The 20,291-nt window shown below is 50.9% G+C and overlaps 1 protein-coding gene across 6 annotated transcripts in view; it reads left to right on the forward strand.

Annotated features, from left to right (window-relative positions):
* The window catches only part of ARVCF (ARVCF delta catenin family member), a 54,705-nt gene that overhangs the window by 9,348 nt on the left and 25,066 nt on the right, over positions 1-20,291 (forward strand). For all 6 annotated transcript variants that reach the window (XM_072803522.1, XM_072803517.1, XM_072803523.1 and 3 more), the window contains one exon: positions 264-317. The gene's annotated coding sequence lies outside the window, so the exon portion shown is untranslated. The remainder of the gene's footprint in view (positions 1-263; positions 318-20,291) is intronic.

Below are 20,291 nucleotides of genomic sequence, written 5' to 3' on the forward strand. Positions count from 1 at the left end.
AGCAATCGCAGTTTTGCAGGCTAGTCAACAGTATTAGAAACATTTATGAGGGATGGTGGTAGTCTGACATAAACCGCAGACACCACAGTCCCAGTCGAGCAGAGATAAGAAAATGTGCATGATATGTGGGTACACATGTCAGGAGTGCCACAGGATGACCTCGGAGTCAGGGGTGACACTGCCTCACCAGGGGTCTGGCCTCGTCCAGAAGGGACTTAGCTTGACAAATTGATCTCACAAGGTCTCCTCTGGTTTCCCTGCAGGAGCTGGAGCTGGCAGGATGGGCGTTGGGACATGCTGATCTCTCCTCGAGACAGGTGAGTGACCTGGGCTCGGCCTGGGAATATCCCCCTCTTCACATAGGACGGAAGAGAGTCCAGGTGGGCTTGGCAGGTGTGACGGACGGAGGAATGGCCCAGGGTGGTGTATGCTTCTGGTCAGCCTCCCGCTGAGTGGGCACAGCCCCCGGGCTGGACAGGGCTGGGGGTGGGGCCTCACCACTAACCCTGCTTGGATTCACCAATGACCTGGGTATGGACAGCAGCCACCAGGTTGATGTCTGGCTTGAGGGATGAGCCTGCAGTGAGGCTGACACCAGGACATTGACTGGATATGATCTTCACCTGCCTTAACTTGGATGCTTGGCATGGCAATGTCTGGTATCAGCCTCGGCCACCCAGCTTGGTTCTCAGCTCAGGAGACAGGAGCTACCAGCTGGGAACAGACAGTCCTGGGTGTTACCTGTGTTTGTGGGTTTATCTGGTAGCCACTCCTCCAGCAAGAGTAAGGCTTGATGCCTGGGAGGTATGGCAAGATTGGGAAGCTGTGTGGTCCCTGTGTCCCCCAGGTCCCTCTGGAGTGGAAGGGGTGGAATACGCCCTGCTGGCACCCTGGCCTGTCAGCGTTTTCTATGGTGGCTGCATTTACGGAGTGGTGATGGCTGATGAGAATGTCTTTGGCTGTTCTTGTTCATGCGGTCTGGGTACCCAGGCCCCAGCCCAGCCATCTGCTCCTGCCCCTCTGGGTGCTATCTCCACAAGAGGCTTGGCTAACCCAGGATTCTCAGTGACACTGAATATCCAGCGTGGACGGCCTGGCCCAGCCAGTGCTATGCTCTGTGGTGAGAAGACAGTGGCCACCAGCCTGGGAGTGCCCAGGCTTCCAGACACCTCGGTATCCTGTGCCAAGGGCTATAGGACAGGGAGGGATGGGACCTGACTCCTTCTTCCCTATTGCACATAACTCTGGGTTTGGGAAGCTGCCAGCTGGGCTGGTGGTAGCTGGGCGTCTGCTGCCACCTGGAGGTGTGCTACCTGGCCACTCCAGGTCAGGCCAGGCAGCTCAGTGGCAGGCTTCTGGGCCACCTGGGGGCCTCTGCATTGGGATGAAGAGGCTCAGGCTGCATCTAGGGCTCAGAAAGTGGCCTTGCTTGTGGTATAGGTGACATGGTTCCTGGGGGTGACGTTGGCAGGGTGCTGGCCCTGACCCCGCATAAGTCCTGGTAGGCCACCAGGCCTCAGCTTGGCCAACCAGCCAGATATAGAGTGATAGCTCTGGTCACAGGGTCTCCCTTAGCCTGCCTGCTGCACTACCCTGTCTCCCAGCATGGCTTGGTTGTTTCCTGTCCTTGTTTATCTCTCTCTGCCTCCTCCTCTTGGTTTTTTCCCAGTTTTTCTCTCGTCTTCTCTGTGTGTCTCTCTGCCTTTTCCTCTCTCTTGTTTCTGTTCTCTCCTTCTTGAGTGTGGTGGTGGATTATTCTCGTCTGCCACAGTGATTGACCATTCACGTCTGCCATGGGCCCCCGAAGAGTAGTGGCGGCTGGCATTCATGCCATCGCTGCTCTGGGCTGGGCCCATTTCACAGACTGGGAAGCAGAGCAGGCCCTGGCTGGGGCTCCCTGCTCTGTGGGCCCTGAGGTATAGCCCTGATCACATGAAGGTATGGGGCTGGGCAGGCTTGGGGACTAAGTTGGGATAGGGGTGATGACCGGCACCTTTGTATCTCCCATACTCTCCTTTGGGCACTCGTTACTCAGCCGCTGAGCTCCATGTCAGACACTGAGTATTGTGACCCTATCGCCCTGGGGAAGCCCCTGGCCTGGCAAAGAAGGCAGCAACAGAGAAAGTGGCCCACTGTGGAGCTGCAAACTGGTGATGAGAATTTCAGGGCTCCCCTTCCAGGGCTATGGTTGCCCCTCATTGCAGCCGTGCCAGCACTGATGCCACCTCCCAAAACCCACACCCTCCCAGCCTGGCCTTGCCCCTTGGCCACCTTGTCATTGGCTCCGCACAGCTGCACTGAGCTGGCTGCGTGGCTGTGACTGCCGGCCCCGTGTTGGGTTGGGGGGGGAGCGGAGATTGATGTCTTTCTCAGTCATTGATCAGAGTCTTTGTTTTATTTTTTATTTTTTTTAAATTTTTATTTATTTATGATAGTCACACAGAGAGAGAGAGAGAGAGAGAGAGAGAGAGAGGCAGAGACACAGGCAGAGGGAGAAGCAGGCTCCATGCACCGGGAGCCCGACGTGGGATTCGATCCCGGGTCTCCAGGATCGCGCCCTGGGCCAAAGGCAGGCGCCAAACCGCTGCGCCACCCAGGGATCCCAGAGTCTTTGTTTTAAAATATGAATTCTTGGGATCCCTGGGTGGCGCAGCGGTTTGGCGCCTGCCTTTGGCCCAGGGCGCGATCCTGGAGACCCGGGATCGAATCCCACGTCGGGCTCCCGGTGCATGGAGCCTGCTTCTCCCTCTGCCTGTGTCTCTGCCTCATTCTGTCTCTGTGACTATCACAAATAAAAAAAATTAAAAAAAAAAAAAAAAAAGAACTAAAATATGAATTCTTGGGCACACTGGGTGGCCCAGCAGTTTAGCGCCGCCTTCTGCCCAGGGCGTGATTCTGGAGACCCGGGATCGACCCAAATCGGGCTCCCTGCATGGAGCCTGCTTCTCCCTCTGCCTGTGTCTCTGCCTCTCTCTCTCTATCTCTGTGTCTCAGGAATAAATAAAATCTTTTTTTTTTAAATTTTTTTTTATTTATTTATGATAGTCACACAGAGAGAGAGAGAGAGGCAGAGACACAGGCAGAGGGAGAAGCAGGCTCCATGCACTGGGAGCCCGACGTGGGATTCGATCCCGGGTCTCCAGGATCGCGCCCTGGGCCAAAGGCAGGCGCCAAACCGCTGCGCCACCCAGGGATCCCTGGAATAAATAAAATCTTAAAAAAAAAAAAAAAGTATGAATTCTTCCCTTATCTGCAAGTTCTTTTTCAATCTTTCGATTTTTGTTTATGACAATTTTTTCACATTCAGAAATTTTTCATACTTTGTGGTGAAATCCATTGAATGTTTTCCTTATTTCGTTATTCTGCTGTCCTTCCTGAGCATCTAGTCAGGTAAAGGCGCCCCTGTCTTTTTTTGAGTTATTTCCAACATAGTATTTTATGCTCAAGATTTCATCAATCTAGAATTTATTTTGGCATGAATGTAAGTTGAGGATTTGTTTTTCACTTGTACTTGAACCATTTATTTTAAAAGATATTATTCATTCATGAGAGATTGTGAGCAGGGTGATGAGGGTGGGAGGGCAGAGGGAGAAGCAGACTCCCCACTGAGCAGGGAGCCCCCACGCAGAGCTCAATCCCAGGACTGAGGATCATGACCTGAGCTGAAGGCAGACACTTAATTGCCTGGACCACCCAGAACCATTTTTTTAAAAAGATTTATTTATTTATTTATCCCTGAGAGACATAGAGAAAGAGGCAGAGACATAGGCAGAGGGAGAAGCAGGCTCCCTGTGGGGAGTCCCATGCAGGACTCCATCCCAGAACCCTGGGATCACAACCTGAGCTGAAGGCAGAGTTCAACCATTGAGCCACCCACGCGTCCCCCACCCAGAACCATTTAAATATCTATGAACCATTTCTTGACTAACATTTTTCTGTCACCAGAAATTGGAAACATTGTGGAACATGTCCTTGGGTTTGTGGTGCCCATGGCAATGCCCAACCCTTAGCCAGTGCCCATGGCTTGATTTAAAAGATCAGGTTGGAGCCTCCCCTTGATCAGTCTTTGTTCTCAAAGTCATGGTTATTCTACGCGTTTACCCTACATGTGCTTGTTGGAACCTGTCGGGTCGTGCTCCCTGGGATTTCTGTGGGACTCACCTGAGGCTTGCAGTCTTTGGAGCCAGTGGGCCCTCCCTGTGTGTGCCTGTGGCATATCCTATGCGGTCTCCCGATGTCGCGGGGCTCTCACAGGAGGGCCTGTCCCCACTCTGAGCACCTTTATTTATTGAAAAGAGGTCCCTGCGCTGCTAGGGTCCTTGCTGCTGCCGCTGCAGAGCCTGGTGCAGGATGGCTGTTCTCTCTCTCCTGTGCAACTGTCAGCCAGACATCCAGGCCTTTGTGATCAGACTCATGGGTCATTTCCAGGTGGGCAGGTCCCCTGGGGAGCCCCAAGCCCTTTCCCACTTCTCAGGTGGGGCAGGAGGAAGAACATTCTATGTGGCAGGACTTGGGTTCAGACCCTGGCTCTGCTCACGCTGTAGGCCTTGTGAAGGGCTCGGCGCAGGTGGTGCTCTGCTGCAGTTAGGGCAGGAGTGCCGCACCAGCTCCCGGCTGTGCCATCACACCTTCAGGATCATCCACAGCTGGTGGTGTGGCTGGTGCACCCTAGCCTACATCCCCCAGGCCGCCAGGTGAGATGGTACTGCGCTAGCATACCCAGGCTCCCCTGGGCAGTCTCGTGGTAGCATTTAGCCCAGCCCTGCATTTACCTGGCCCCCCAGCCCCCAGCTTATCTCACCCACAGGAAGGCTGCCCACTCTCAGGTGGGGAGATGGAAATACCCCACCCCCATGGCACATCTTGCCAGGTTGACTTTGCAGCTGATGAGTTTGGTATTTAGAATATGCCTTTAGTTAAACTTTTTCTTTTCAAAATATTTTCACTCTCCATGAAATCCTAATTAGGCCATTCATTCGTCTGAATGTACTTGCTGCTCTTGCATTTTGCAAGATAATGAGGCTGCGGGGCGGCTGCCATCCCCAGGCTCCCAGGGCCTTCACTTTCTGCCCTGGAGGGAGATGCTGGCCCCACCATGGGCCATCCCTGCCTGTAAGATCAGGGCCATGGTGCCAGGGGGGGTGAGGGTGGGGCACCAAGTATACAGATGGGGAAAGTAGATGAAGGGGTCTCCGCCCCACCAAGGCCCACCCTTCACCTCCTGTCACCCCAGACCCAAGATCAAGCCCAAGGGAGGGACCTCCTAGATCCTGCTGACCCAGGCTCCCCTGGGTGTGCCTGAGGGGCTGACAGCAAGGGAGAGGCCACCAGACCTGTAGATGCCAAATAACCGGGACACCAAAATTCCGTTTTGCTTTTTAAAGATTTTATTTGTTTATTTGAGAGAAGGAGGGAGAGAGAGAGAGAATGCGCTAGCCCCCACGTGCAAGCATGGGGCAGGGTAGAGGGAGAGAGAGAATCTCAAGCACACCCCTGGCTTCCAGAGATCCTGACCTGTGCTGAAATCAAGAGTTAGATGCTTAAATGACTGCGCCACTCAGAGGCCACTCCACCACCCTCGTTTTGCTCTTTTTAAATAATTATAAATGTGTGTTGTTTATAGAAAATGTAGAACATACAGAAAAGAAGGAAAATGAAATCATACCTATCATGGCCCTGTAGACCGGCACCTCTGTCCTCCCTCAGGTTCCTGGGAGATGGTTTCCATGTGTACGTGTTTAAGTGGGCTGGGGGCTTGTGATCCCCACCTCGCACCTCACCAGCATCTCCCATGTAGGTGTAGGGATGCTTGACCAACGCAGAAGGGTACCTGTGGTGGGGCGTGCTGGCCCCGCCTCTCCTAGGGCCTCTGTACTTCCCCAGGCACACCCATATCTGGCCCCCTCTGGCCCTGGGGCCTGTGTGCACCTCAGCTAAGAGCTTGGAAGCACATCACATCATGGACTCAGGCTGTTTGCAGTCGTCAGGGCCACTGCAGTAAATAAATTTTGCCCAGAGCTGTTATTCTACATTTAAACAACTTGGGCTTGACCTTGAGTTTCAGGCATAACTGGTATGTACGTGCGTGCATGTGCACATATACATGCGCATTTATGCTGGGGACAGAGCCTTGGTGGGAGTCATCAGATGCCTGCAAGGCCTGAGAGTGGCCTGAGGGTGGGCCCCATGACAGCCCTTCTCCCAAGAGGTAGTAGCTAAGGTAGCTATGCTCACTGTCTTCAGACAGCCCACCCAGGGACCTGCAAGGGAGACAGACCCCCTGGGAAGGCAGACAGTCCAGGAAGGAATATCTCATGCGAGGACCACACCTCGCACCTATCCCCTCAACTGTGACATGGGAACCCGGGTGTCCCAGCAAATATTTGTAAAGGGACTCCACTTCTGGTCCTGTGCTGAGGGATGCGGGTGATCGGGAGGCTAGGCTGGTCCTCAGCTCTGTGGGCATTGCACACAGTGGGTGCTAGGGCCTTCTCTCGCCCCGTCGCCTCTGCTCCCACCATCCTTTTCACACATACTTCCTCAGCACCGAGGCTGGTGCCCATGGGGTTTGGAGGCCTGGCCGTGCCAGCACTCCCCCAGAGGATTACCTCCAAGGTGAGTCACTGGGTTCCTTGGAGAGGGCGCATGGATGTTTCTGTAGTAAGAATGAAAGCTTCAGTGATGAGTCTCCTCTGCACACTTGGAAGCCTAGGGCTCAAGGCACCTTAGCACCCTCATTCCTGTCCAGATGACCACAATGGGGGAAGGGCTCTCGGGCTCTGAGGGTGTCATCTGTGCCCCTTGGAGTATACCATGGCCTACCCAGTCTGCCCACCTTGGCTTAGGGTGGGGTCCACCCCACCCTGATGGGGTGAGAGGGAAACAAGGGTGGGGAGGGGAGGAAGGGCAAGGATGTAGGAATATAGGAGACAGGGTAGGCAGGGATACAAAGGGAGGTGGGGGTGCAAGGAGGCAGAGGTACAGGGGAAAGTGGGACTTTAGGGAAGGGAGAAGGAAGTGTACAGGGTAGTGTGGGGCACAGGGGAATTGAAGGTCCCAGAGAGATATGGGAGCATAGAGTAGAGAAGCAGACATGCAGAGGAGGGTGTTAGGGCAGGTGTACAGGGGGAGGCAGGGACACTGGATCAGGAGGGAGGCCTGCAGTGGTTGAAGGGCCTGGGTTCAGGCCCTGGGACAGTATGTTCTAAGTACCCTCACCAGATGTTGGGCCTTCTGTGGAGTACTGGAGCTGGAAGGGGGCTTTCCTGAACACATTGTAGGAGGGCAGGGGTGGGTCCTGGGATCCCTGACTGCCCCCTGTCCCCCATCAATGGGCACAGACTGACAGCCTTACCTGTCACCTCCTGCCCAAGGTGAGTGGCAGGCCTATTGCCACCCAGGGCCCCAGAGGGTATAGGGCCATGGCTAGGACCACAGCTGGGGCAGAGACGTGGGTGGGACCAAAGCCATCTTCTCTCTTGGGCTTCCCAGCATGAAGGTGGGGAATTATGATGGGAAACTGAGGCTCAGCAAGCAGAGCTGAGCCCTGCCCCAGACAACTGCATCTTCCCTTCCCAGTTTTCTTGGTAACAGTTCTCTGGCCTTTGTAGGGAGCTATTGGTTATGATGAGATTATTTCGGTATTTGTATTTGAAGAAATAACCCAGATGTTTCTTTGCCAAACCTTTGAAACAGGGGCATTGGTTAATTTTTAATTAAGCCTTTATGCTAGTGAAGGTTTGTCTTTACAGGGCCAGGACATCCAGAGAGGTAGTGTTGCTGGGGGTAGGGGTGGGCGTGGGTGATGCCTCAGGGGAGGACACCATCTGTGACTATGACACAGGGAGCAGCCTTATACCCTGTGGGAACCCTGGGCGCAGCACATAGGCTACCTTGTCTGCCTGCTCCTGGTGACTCTGTCCCCCTGCCCTGACTCCACTGCTCAGAGCATCCCCCACAATTGATGGGCAGGAGGAGTGATCCTCAGACAAGACCCCAGGTCTGAGAAGAATGGCCTTGGGCAGGGGGAAGGGACTGGGTGGGAGTTGAGGAATGTTTGCTGTCGCCTTCCCTGAAGCTGATGGGGGGCTCTTCAGCCAGGCAGGGAAAGCTCTTGAGCTGGGCCTGGTTCTCCTGCTCACTCCTTTAGCAAATATTTTATCTGGTTTCTCCCACCATGAGATCCCCCACTGCCTTCAGGATACAAGCCATCCCTGGTCCCTGTGACACCAGCAGCCCCGCTCCTTGCTGCATCCACCTTCAGACTCAGCAGGCTCTGCCTGGGTGAGGGTCTCTGTGGACCCATTCCCAGCATCATTCTAGATACAGAGATGCCCGCAGCAAGGCAGCATTCTCCTGAGTCTTCAGGAGTCTCTGAGGCAGTCCTTCTCCTGACATTTCTCCAGTTTTTTGCAAAAATTGGCCTCACTGTAGAACTCATGCTTGAATTCCTCAGTGCAGCCCAGCATGGGAGCCATAGTACTCTGTTGGTCTGGATACTGTTTGCCAGCTGTTCATCCTTGCTTCCTTCTTGCAATGGAAATGGTTTGAATACCTGCCACCTGCCAGATGCTGTGCTGCCTGCCACTCAGCTCTGGTCTGGAATCTAGCAGGGGCCAAGGTGTTCGCTTTCCTCACCTGCCCCCACATTTGGTGCCATTTGTGGCAGCAAGGGAGGGTTTAGATGTGTTGCGTCATTTTGTCCATGCAGGGGCCTAAGAGCTGTTGACTGAACTTCACAGTGTGATCTTGGGCTCACAGGTTAATTTTCTACAACTTCTTTAAGTCCTGTTCTCTCTGAACGTATCTATGAAAAGTTTCTATTTCTGGCATGTGAAAGGTAGTCAGAAATGCATTGGTCATTTCAATGGGAATCCTGGTTTGGAGACTTAGATACCTATGTGCTAACCATTTTAGGTTTGTCCTAGTTTATTCATATTCATTATTTTTTTAAAAAAAGGTATTCTGGAATCATTTATGTTGTTGATTCTCTCTTTTATAAATTGTCTGGGGATTACTCATGGGAGAGCTTTAGAAATAGGCAGAGAGAGGGGATCCCTGGGTAGCTCAGTGGTTTAGCCCCTGCCTTTGGCCCAGGATGTGGTCCTGGAGTCCCGGGATTGAGTCCCACATCGGGCTCCCTGCGTGGGGCCTGCTTCTCCCTCTGCCTGTGTCTCTGCCTCTCTCTCTCTGTGTCTCTCATGAATAAGTAAATAAAATCTTAAAAAAAAAAAAAAAAAAAGAAATAAGCAGAGAGAAAACGGAGCTTGTTGCAAGGATGTTTTAGTGTTTTTCATTTAGCTCTGGTTCACTTGTATTCATAGTCATTCTTTATTAATAATGAAAGTATTTAAAGCTATGAATTTGCCTCTGAGTATAGTTTTGTCTATTTTCCCCCAGCTTTATTGAGGTATAATTGACAATAATATTGTGTGAGTTTAGCGTGATGATTTAGTACATAAACATTGCAGAGTGTTTACCACAGTAAGATTGGTTAACACATCCTTCATCTCCTATAAATTGCCATTCTTTTGTTGTTATGGTGAGAACATTAAACATAGCAACTTTTTTCAGAGCAACTTCTAAGTATTCAATACAGTATTAATTATAGTCACCATGCTGTACATTAGATCCCTGGAACTTATCCATCTTTTTTTTTAATATTTATTTATTTATTTATTATAGACATAGAGAGAGAGAGAGAGAGAGGCAGAGACACAGGCAGAGGGAGAAGCAGGCTCCATGCTGGGAGCCCGATGCGGGACTCGATCCCAGGACTCCAGGATCACACCCTGGGCCAAAGGCAGGCGCTAAACCCCTGAGCCATCCCCCAACTTATCCATCTTATAACTAAAAGTTTATCCCCTTTGACCACCATCTTCCCGTTTCCTCTACCCTTTGGCCCCTGGCAACCACCATTCTACAACCCATACATTTTTAAAAAATATTTTATTTATTTATTTGACAGAGAGAGCACAAGCAAGGAGAGCGGCAGATAAAGAGGGAGAGGGAGGAGCAGGGAGCCCGAAGTGGGGCATGATCCCAGGGTCTTGGGATCATGACCTGAGCTGAAGGCAGACCTCCAACAGACTGAGCCACACAGGCGCCCCCAACCCACCCATTTTTATGTATAATGTTTGAATGTATTTTTCACTGTTTCTAAATAGTCAACTCCATATGCTTAACTTTTTATTTTTTGCCTATTTATTTAAAAGAATGTTTTGCATATTCTAAGAGCAAAAAGATGACTCTTTTTAAGTTTTTATTTTTATTTGGTAAAATACACATAAAACTTACCATTGTAACCATTCTTAAACGTATGGTTCAGTATCATTAGGTATATTCACACTGTTGTGCAGCCAATCTCCAGAACTTTTTCATCTTGCAAAATGGACACTCTGTATCCGTTAATGGACATTAATGAACCTATTACCCCCTCTCCCTAGCCCCTGAAGCCACCATTTTACTTTGTCTTTCTGTGAATTTGATCATTTTAGATGACTCATAAAAGTGGAATAATCCAGTATTTGTCTTTTTATGACTGAATTATTTCACTTAGCATGATGTTCTCAGGATTCATCATGTTGTAGCATGTGTCAAAGTCTTCTTCCTTCTAAAGGTGGGGTAATAAATATTCCATTGATAATAATATTCCATGATCCAAAAGTGTATTACCACATTTTGTTTATCCATTTATCTATCAATAGGTACCTGAGTTGCTTCACCTTTTGCTATTGTGAATAATGCTATTATTAACATGGATGCAAGTATCTCTTCAAGACTGTCCTTTCAGTTCTTTTGGATGTATACCCAGGGGTGGAATTGCTTGATCATATGGTAATTCTATTTTTAATTTTTTGAGGAGCCACCATATTGATTTTCTTAGTGGCTATGCAATTTTACATCCCCACTAACTGTGCACAAGAGCTCCAATTTCTCTACATCCTTACCAAAACCTGTTATTTTGTGTTTTCAAGAGTAGCCATCTAATGGGTGTAAGGTGACATTTCACTGTGCTTTTGATTTGCATTTCCCTAACATTAGTAATATTGGGCATCTTTTCATATACTTCTTGGCCATTTAAAAAAATTTCTTCTTTGAAGAAATGTCTGGTCAAATATTTTCCCTGTTTTTTAACTGGGCTGTTTGGTTTTGTTGTTGTTAAGTTGTGGGAGTTCTCTATTCTGGATGTCAATCCCTTATCAGATGCATGATTTAAGAATCTTTCTGCCATTGGGATCCCTGGGTGGCGCAGCGGTTTGGTGCCTGCCTTTGGCCCGGGGCGCGATCCTGGAGACCCTGGATCGAATCCCACGTTGGGCTCCCGGTGCATGGAGCCTGCTTCTCCCTCTGCCTGTGTCTCTGCCTCTCTCTCTGTGTGACTATCATAAATAAATTAAAAAAAAAAAAAAAAAAAAGAATCTTTCTGCCATTATCTGCATTGCCTTTTTACTCTGTTGATTGTATCGTTTGAACAGAAGTTTTTAATTTTGGTATAGTTCAACTTTTCTATTCTTATTTTTGTTGCCTATGCTTTTGGCATTGTATCCATGAAATCATTGGCAAATCCAACATCACAAAGCTTTTCCCCTATGTTTTCTTCTAAGAGTTTTATGGTTTTAGGTCTTTGATGTTTAGATCTTTTTTTTTTTTTTTTTTTAAGATTTCATTTATTTATTCATGAGAGACACAGAGAGAGAGAGGCAGAGACACAGGCAGAGGGAGAAGCAGGCCCCATTGCAGAGAGCCCAATGTGGGACTCGATCCCCAGTCTCCAGGATCATGCCCTGGACCGAAGGCAGTGCTAAACTGCTCAGCCACCAGGGATCCCCTGATGTTTAGATCTTTGATGCATTTTTAATTTTTGTAAATGTTGTAATTTACAACATTTATACCTTTATTCTTTTCCATATGGATATCCAGTTTTCCTAGCACCATTTGTTGAAAAGATAGTTCTTTCCCCCATTGAATGGTCTTGACACTCTTGGAAAAAAATCAGCTGACCATATATACATGGAGATTTATTTCTATTCTATTCCATTGGTCTATGTGTCTGCCTTTATTCCTCGACCACAGTGTTTTGATTACTATAGATTTGTAATAAATTTTGAAATCAGAAAGTGTGAGACCTCTAACTTTGTTCTTTTTTATGATTGTTTTCACTGTTTAGGGTTGTTTGAGATTCCACATGGATTTTAGGATGGAGTTTTCTATTTCTGTAAAAAATGCTGTTGGGATTATTGGTAGATCACTTTGGGTAATAGTGATGTCATTACAATAGCAACTCTTCTGTTCCATAAGCATGAGGTATCTTTCCATTTATGTGGGTCATCTTTCATGCATCAAGGTTTTGTAGTTTTCAATGTAACAGTCTTTCTTTGCCTTAGTTAAGTTTACCCTTAAGTATTTTGTTTTTCTTGATGCTATTTTTTTTAAAGATTTTTATTTATTCAATGATAGACACAGAGAGAGAGAAGCAGAGACATAGGCAGAGGGAGAAGCAGGCTCCATGCAGGAGGCCCGATGTGGGACTCGATCTGGAACTCCGGGGTCACACCCTGAGCCAAAGGCAGATGCTTAACCGCTGAGTCACTCAGGTGTCCCACTGTGTTTCTTGATGCTACTGTAACTGAAATCATTTTCTTAATTTCCTTTTTAGATTTATTCTTGTGAGTGATTTCTGTTTATTGCTTTTGTACCCTACAATTTTACTGATTTATCAGTTTGGATGGTGTGTGTGTGTGTGTGTGTGTGTGTGTGATTGTTCAGGATTTTCTACATTTAAGATCATGTTATCTGCAAACATAATTTCATGTCTTCCTTTCCATTTGGATACCTTTTATTTCTTTTTCTTGCTTTACTGATCTAAGTAAGATTTGTAATAGAAGAGGACTTTGAACAGAAGTAGTGGCAAAAGCAGCATCCCAGCCTTATTCTTGATCTTAGAAGAAAAGCTTTATTAACTTTTTCATTATCAAGTATGATATATACCTGTGGTGTAAGTGCATTATGATGTGTAGCACATGTAGTATGATGTCAATTTTTGTGTATGGCCTTTATCATATGAAGGTAGTTCCTTTCTATTCTAATTTGTTTTGTGATTATATAATAAAAGAGTGTTGAATTTTGTCAAATGTATCATATGCATCAACTGAATGATCATTTTCTCTCATTGTTTTGTTAATATACAGGGTATTATGTTGATCGATTTTTTTTTTTTTTTTTGCAGGCTCATGCACCGGGAGCCTGATGTGGGATTCAATCCCGGGTCTCCAGGATCGCACCCTGGCCAAAGGGCAGGCGCCAAACCCGCTGCGCCACCCGGGGATCCCTGGGTTGTATTCGATTTTTGTATGCTGAGCCATCCTTGCATTCAGGAATAAATCCCAGTGGGTTATGGAGTATAATTCTTTGATTATACTGCTGAATTCCCTTTGATATACTGCTGAATGCTGGTGTTCTGTTGAAGATTTTTGCTTCAGTTTTTGTAAGGGATATTGGTCCATAGTTATATTTTATGGCTTGGTATCAGGGTGATTTCAGCCTTGTAGAATGAGTTAGTAAGTGTTCCTTTCTTGTTGATTTTTTGGGGGCAGTTTGAAGACTGATGTTAAGTCCTCTTTGAGTATTTGTCAGGATTCACCAGTGAAACCCTCTGGTCCTGGGCCTTCCTGGGGAGGGTTTGGATTACTGATTCAATCTCCCTGCTAGTTTTAGGTCTGTTCAAGTTTTGTTTCTTCATGGGTCAGTTTGGTAGATTGTGTGTTTTTAGGAGTTTGTTCATCTCATCTAGGTTATGTAATTTGTTGGTGTGTAATTATTTGTGGTATTCTCTTATAATCTTTTTATTTTAAATATTATATGGAGGGATGACTGAGTGGCTCACTGGTTGAACGTCTGCCTTCGGCTCAAGTCATGATCCCGGGGTCTGGGAATCTAGTCCCATGTCAGGCTCCCTGCAGGGAGCCTGCTTCTCCCTCTGTGTATGTCTCTGCCTCTTTTTCTATCTCTATCATGAATAAATAAGTAAAATCTTAAAAATAAAATACAGAGAAAAGGGCATACTGAACATGAGAGTGGGGTGGTTTTTATTTTCATTTTTTTACATTTTCAAGTTTATTTTTAAGCAAGTGAATTTGTAAATTAAGGTAGCTAAACATGTTCCTTTGTTTTTCTTCTTTTTCTTTTTTGTTTTTGGTTTCACTGAGTATAATTGACAAATTTGTAAGCTATTTGATGTGTATGTCGTGATGATTGGATATATAAATACGTTATTAAAAGGCTTCCTACCATCTAGTTAATGAACACATCCCTGATGTCATATTCTTATCTTTCATGAGTGTGTTTGTGTGTGTGTACGTGAGTCTGTGTTTAGTGTTTGGGTTTGTTGTTTTTTGGCTTGGTTGGACTTTGTGTTTTCATGGATTCATATGTAATCTGTTACACTCATCAGTCCACAGATCCACAGATATCCTGAGACAGTAAAAATACTCCCCACAGGCAGCGTGCAAAGGACTGCTAGGGACAGCTGAAGTCATCTTAAGGCACACAGCATATCAGGGCCTTGGTGGAAAATACATTTCAACCTCTCAGCAGTCCTTGTTCCCCAAGGCACATGGCTTGGAGCTTCTACTTATGGTGGGGTGACACCCAACTGAAATAACCCGATTAGCCTGGACTTCACTGGCAGTCCAGGGCTCCCAGTGAGCCATGTTTGCTCCCTCCCAGGGAAAGATCCATCATGTGAATGGCAAATCATGACTCCGAAAATCCAGGAATTTCACCATGAAGTTTCCGTAAGGAGTTACAGAGCTAGGTTAACTTTTTAAAGATCTTGAGTTAAGGAGGCCAGGCATCTTGTTTAACCAAGCTGTCAGCTATTCCTGGCTGTAAAGAGATGTCTGCGATACAAGAGATGGTGAGTGGGCAACAGAGTGTACAGCTGACATCTGTGGATGGATGATGTCCAGCCCCTCCAGGATGTGGACAGCCTGGCCGAGCACGTGAGCCCGAACTTCAGCGCGCCTGGGAACATTTGCACAGTCAGCACGGCAGGCCAGGTGCTCCTCCTTCCCGCGCTGCAAGGCTGACCTCGAACATGTAGGAGACTGGGGGAAACAGCAGCCTACCAGGAGGGAACCATAAAATGCCAGGAATAGACACATCCACACTTTTCTGAGCTGGTTTTCTGGACAGAAAGCTTTGATTCCGGCTGTAGGCTGCCAAGCCAGCTGGAGACTCCTCTCTTGAGGGCAGTTCCTGACTATTTGGTGGGGGCCGCTCTGCTCTTTTGTTCCTCAGGGAATTCCTGTTAGGTGGAAGTTTCGTCCTGGGATGTATTGTCCACATCCCTGGTCTTCCCTGTCATCAACTTCTTGTCATTTTCGGCTGCTTTGGAAGGACTGGCCTGTTTGCTTTCTGCTCCCTCACTATGTGCAGGCATGCTGCCCTGCCCTGTCCTGTCCGCCCCTGGCTTTCTTGAAAATCTCCCATGGGGGCCTCGTCGTTTATGATCACTCCTTCTCATCATCGGTGCTGTGGGCACCAGTTCATGTGCTGTGGGCAGTTTTATGCTGACTGGGTGCTTCTGTCCAGGGTCCATGGCTCAGACACCCTCACCTGTCACAGAGAGACTTTGATGTGACCAGACACTGGGACCACTTGCAGACTGTGCTGTCATTGACAGGCTTGGCCTCAGAGGTCTTGTTGGGGAGCAGCCTTGCAGGTGTTCAGGACAGTAATGGGGTCTGCGTGGGATGCCGACCCCTACCAGGAGCCACAATGGCTAAGGAGGGCTAATCCTACCTTCCCCTCCTGCAACAAGGACCGGTCAGGACTTTCAGGTCACCCACCGCCTGTTTTCCCAGTGGGGCAGGTAAGGTCCCACAGGGCAGCTGTGGTGAGCCCAGTGGCAGCCACATGGCAGTGTGGACGAATGTGGGTGCATCGTGCATCCCTGTGGGTGTGTGTGTAACCCTGTGTGGCCGCCACATGTGCCTGCAGGTGAGTTTTAGGAGGTCCCCAAACAGTACACATGCCTTCTGCAGTATTCCTACCTCCTTGGGGCAGGGGCAGGACACACAGACAAGTCCCCCTCTTGGGACTTGGTATGTGTGTGTGTGGGGGGGTGGGGAGCAGAGGGGAAGCTGCACAGCCTAGTCTGTGCTGGGTGGGGGTGGGGCGGAGCCCCCTGCCCTTTCCCACTGAGTCATTTGCATATAAAAGGGGGGGAGTTTGTTACTGGCTGGAGGTTGGTGGTGTCTGAACCTGTTGCCATGGGCACTCCTGAGCTTCAAGAGCAGCTGAGCTGGCTCCCAGCCTGGAGAGGGGGTTAAGGAGCAGCAAGGCTGGTTGTCCAGCTAAGCCTCTGGGAGGGAAACGATGTTCCTGGGGGCCTGGGAGAAGCCTGAGCTGGCCATGGTCACCTGCTCGTTGACCCTCTGCAAAAGCATACTGGAGAGGCCCCCGCCCTTGGATGCTGTGGGCCTGGGGCAAGGCTGGAAGGGCCTGGAACCTCCCTTCCCGGGGCATGCTCTGCTCTCACCTCTGACACATCCGGAATCAGATGGCCACAGCCACCCTACCTCTGCCTGCGGCAGCCAGAGAGCCTTCCTGCCACCTGTGGTGCTGGTTGGCCCCGTCCCGGGTGCTGGCTGGGCTGTGGGTGCTGTGCCGGCAGAGCCCAGTGGAGTCTCCCGGCCTGAGTCCCCAGTGTGGTTCCCGAGGAGGGAGGGAACCCATGGCCAATTTCTACACACATCATCTCTTTCCCAGGGAACCTCCTCCTGGAGGCTGAGGACAATCCTGCTGAACCCCAGGCCCCATCTCCCGGGGTGGCAAGAACCTGGGCTGGGCTCTGTTGGGACCCCCCTTGGCTATAGGCCGCACCACCTCCTCCCTCCCGGGACTTAGAGAAAAGTGACCTGGTGTTGCTGCTGAGGGTCCAATGCAGGCGCACTGGGGCCTGCCAGTGGCTGGCCGTGTGACCGCAGAGCAGGGAGGGTGAGTGAGGTGTGAGGGGCGCTGCCGTGTCACTGTTGGTCCCTTGGCAGCCTCCCCGGGACCTGCGCAGATCTGCCCACAATGGGACTGGTCTCTCCCGGGGCCAGGCCTGCCTCGTGCCGCTGCCCGGGCCGTGGCCTCCACCCCTGTGGCTTAGTTAGCAAAGCTGCTGTGGGTCAGACTGAGGTTGCTTGGGGAGGGCTTGTCCGGGCGGGGCGCCCAGCAGGCAGGGGCACTGCCAAGTGCCTGGTCAGCAGCCGGCAGGGTGGCGGGGACCCACGGGCTGGGGGTGGGGAGGGGCTCCAGGGCTGGGAGCCCGGCAGGGTGAGCCTCCCTGTGTGTGGAGCTGGGGCCCTGACAGGGCAGCCTTGCTGGGGGGTGGGGGAGAGTGCTCGGTGCCGGTTCGTCCCCAGGCCTGCACTGCCCTCAGGGTCTCATTTCCCTTCCCCTGCAGCCAGCCACACCACAGCCCTTTCCCTCTTATCCAGATCTGTGCTGAGGTCGCTGCCCCCGGCCTTCCCCCCCACCTGCTCCCCCGGCCACACCGCTGGGGAAGCTGCATTCTCCTCTGGGCAGGCCGGCAGAGACAGGACCCCCTGTAGCAGGGGAAACCAGGCCACAGAAGCAAGGGGCGTGAGCTGGGGTAGGCCTGGATGCCGTGTGTGGCCCCTCAGCAGACCTGGTGCCAGACTTGCTGTCATCCAACCTGTCTGCCTACCAAGGACTTCCTGTGCCCAGTTCCCATCAGGTAGCAGTTTTCCCCACTGCCAGTGCCTTTTCCTCTTACCGAGGCAAAGCATGTTCCTTGTCAAAATGATGGGAAAGACATGGAAAATCCCCCAGACTTCAGCAGACAGCTGTGGGGCTCATCCCAGGGACCCTTCTGTGGGCAGCTGGGGCAGGTGGCACTGGGGGGTGGGGGGCGGTCCCTGCTGCTAATCACCAGGCTCTCCCACCCTAGCTTCCTTGGCTCTGCAATCCAAGAGGGGGATGGCTGGGTTGAGGGGCCCTTCCTCACCCCCCAGAGGCTTACTGGCCACAGGCTCCTAGGGGCTGCACCTCCACTGCCCCTCAAAGGGGCTTTGTGCCACCACAAAGAGGCTCTGTCCCTCACAGAGAAGCCTGGGTGTTGCCATGGTGACAGAGGGGGCCAGGAAGAAGGGGGTCCACCGTCTTGGTGGGGGGAAAGGGCGTTTCTGGTGTACACAGGCCAGTAGCCAGTGCGGGTGACTGTTACACTGGCCTTGCTGCAGCCCTTGGCCTGGCTAGACAGCTGCCCCAGCTCTGCTTTAGGGAGGCTGTCAGGAGCTGTCATGCAGCCCTTGGTCCCTTGGTAGGGGTTGAGCTCCCAGGCTCTAGTGCCAATCAGATCTGTCTGCTTCCGGTCCCAGCCTGGCTTTGAGCCTCAGCCCCCTCCTCGGGAATGCCTCAGTCCCTGTGCTCACCCCAGAGCGTGGCAGGGTGGGGCTCTGAGCCTGGGCCCTCATAACTACCCCAGCGTGCTGCTCTGCTGTCCTTCAGATGGGGTGGGGGGAGGGGGAATGTGAGCCTCTGCTGGAAGGGGAGCCACTCAGGGTACCTTGGTGGCACTAGTGTTGGAAGTAGCCAGCCACTGACCCCACACAGTGGGGTACTGTCGGGCTTGACCCCTCTCTTGTCCCCAGTTTCCAGTCTCACGACCAGGGTGGAATGAGTGGGCTGCTAGTGCAAGCAAATAGGGCACTGTGACTGCCAGCTCTCACCCTTCCCATCTGGAGCCCCATGGCTCCCCAGCCCTGGGGCCTTGGGCCTTTGGGTACCCCTGGACTGGTTGCTACAGGGATGTTCGAGGAGGTGGATCCTCACTGCCCATACCCCACACTTGGAGCCTGTAGGGTATTGCCCTTGGGCTGTGGCTGCAGCCGGAATCTGGGTCAGGTGCAGGAGGGACAGCAAGGGGGCTGCCCTGAATCCCAGCCTGGGGCCAGGGGGAGAGCTGTCCATCCCCATGCCATGAGTTCTGATAGCAGTTCTCAGGGAGCCCAGGAGACTTAGGGAGGGTCACAGTCAGCACAGGGAGCAAGTGTCTGTGACCTGCCCCAACAGAAGTCTCAGGCCACCCGTTTAGGTGCCTCTGGTGGGGACCCCAGAGGCTCAGGCCTCCCACCGAGCTGGGATCTTCCCCCGTCTCTGCCTGTGCTCCTGCCAGAGTGAAGCCTGTCTCTGCCATGTCCAGCCTGCAGTCACTCTCAGACCTCAGGCTTCCTGGCCCCCCACCAGTGTTCCTGCCTTGACGTGACCCTGAGCCTCCTACATCAGTACCGCCATGGGCCCTGTTCCTTCTGGACCTTCTGCCCAGTGGCCCCCCTGTCCTGGGGCTAAGTAGTGCTGCCTTGGACCTGTCCTGCACTTGGCCTAGGGCACCCCATTGGCACCAGTGAAGAGCCCCCCAGACTCTTCTTCCTGAGTATGCAAGTTGTCCTCCATATGATCGTCAGATGGGTGTCTGTGTGGACAATGGGGCCATCTGTCCACCCCCTTCATCCCTAGCATGTTGGCTGATCCCTTGCAACAGGGGTGCCTCCTCTGCTGGAGAAATCCAGTTTCTAAGCTGAATCCAGTTGTGGCTCTGCGGGCTCCCTGAAGGTCCCTGTGCCTCCTCGGCCCGCGAGTGGCACACCCAGGCCCCTGGGGAGCTGAATTCCCAGCCACCTCCTTCAGTTGCCCGCCGGCTGGGGCAGGAGGCTGCTTTTCTGTCTCTTCCTTACCTTCAGTTGGAGCAGAAATTCAGCTCGTCCCTGAACACTGGCGACACTGGTGGGCACAGAAGTGCCACCCGGGTGCCTCGGCTACCTGAGACGCGTCTCCTTGTAGTCTTTTCTTGGGGCGTGGACACACTTGATGGTTTCCACGCTTGTTGTTTGCATCTTCTGTCTCTGGCCACATCCCTTGTTTGTAGCCTTTACTCCCTTGGAGTTGGGGTTCTGGTTTGTCCTTATTGATTTGCAAGCATACTTTCTAGATGAAGGGTGTCACTTTGCTGCTGGATGTTACGAAGACCTGATGCCATGTGTCGATTGTCTTTTGGTTGTCTTTTTATCTTTTTCTCCCACTTTCTATTACGGAAAATTGCAAATGCGCAGAAGTAGAGGGGCTAGAGTGTGCCCCTCACCAGCGTCTGCGGTGAAGTCAAGATCTAGAAGTAAAGTCACTGCCTGGCTTCCGTTGAAACGCTCACTGTGTACGTAACTATAAATGGTGTCATTTTAAAAGCCAAAACCAAAACACCATAACAACAGTCCATGACGCTG

Source organism: Canis lupus, chromosome 27 (genome assembly GCF_048164855.1).
Source record: "Canis lupus baileyi chromosome 27, mCanLup2.hap1, whole genome shotgun sequence".
Taxonomy (NCBI): domain Eukaryota; kingdom Metazoa; phylum Chordata; class Mammalia; order Carnivora; family Canidae; genus Canis; species Canis lupus.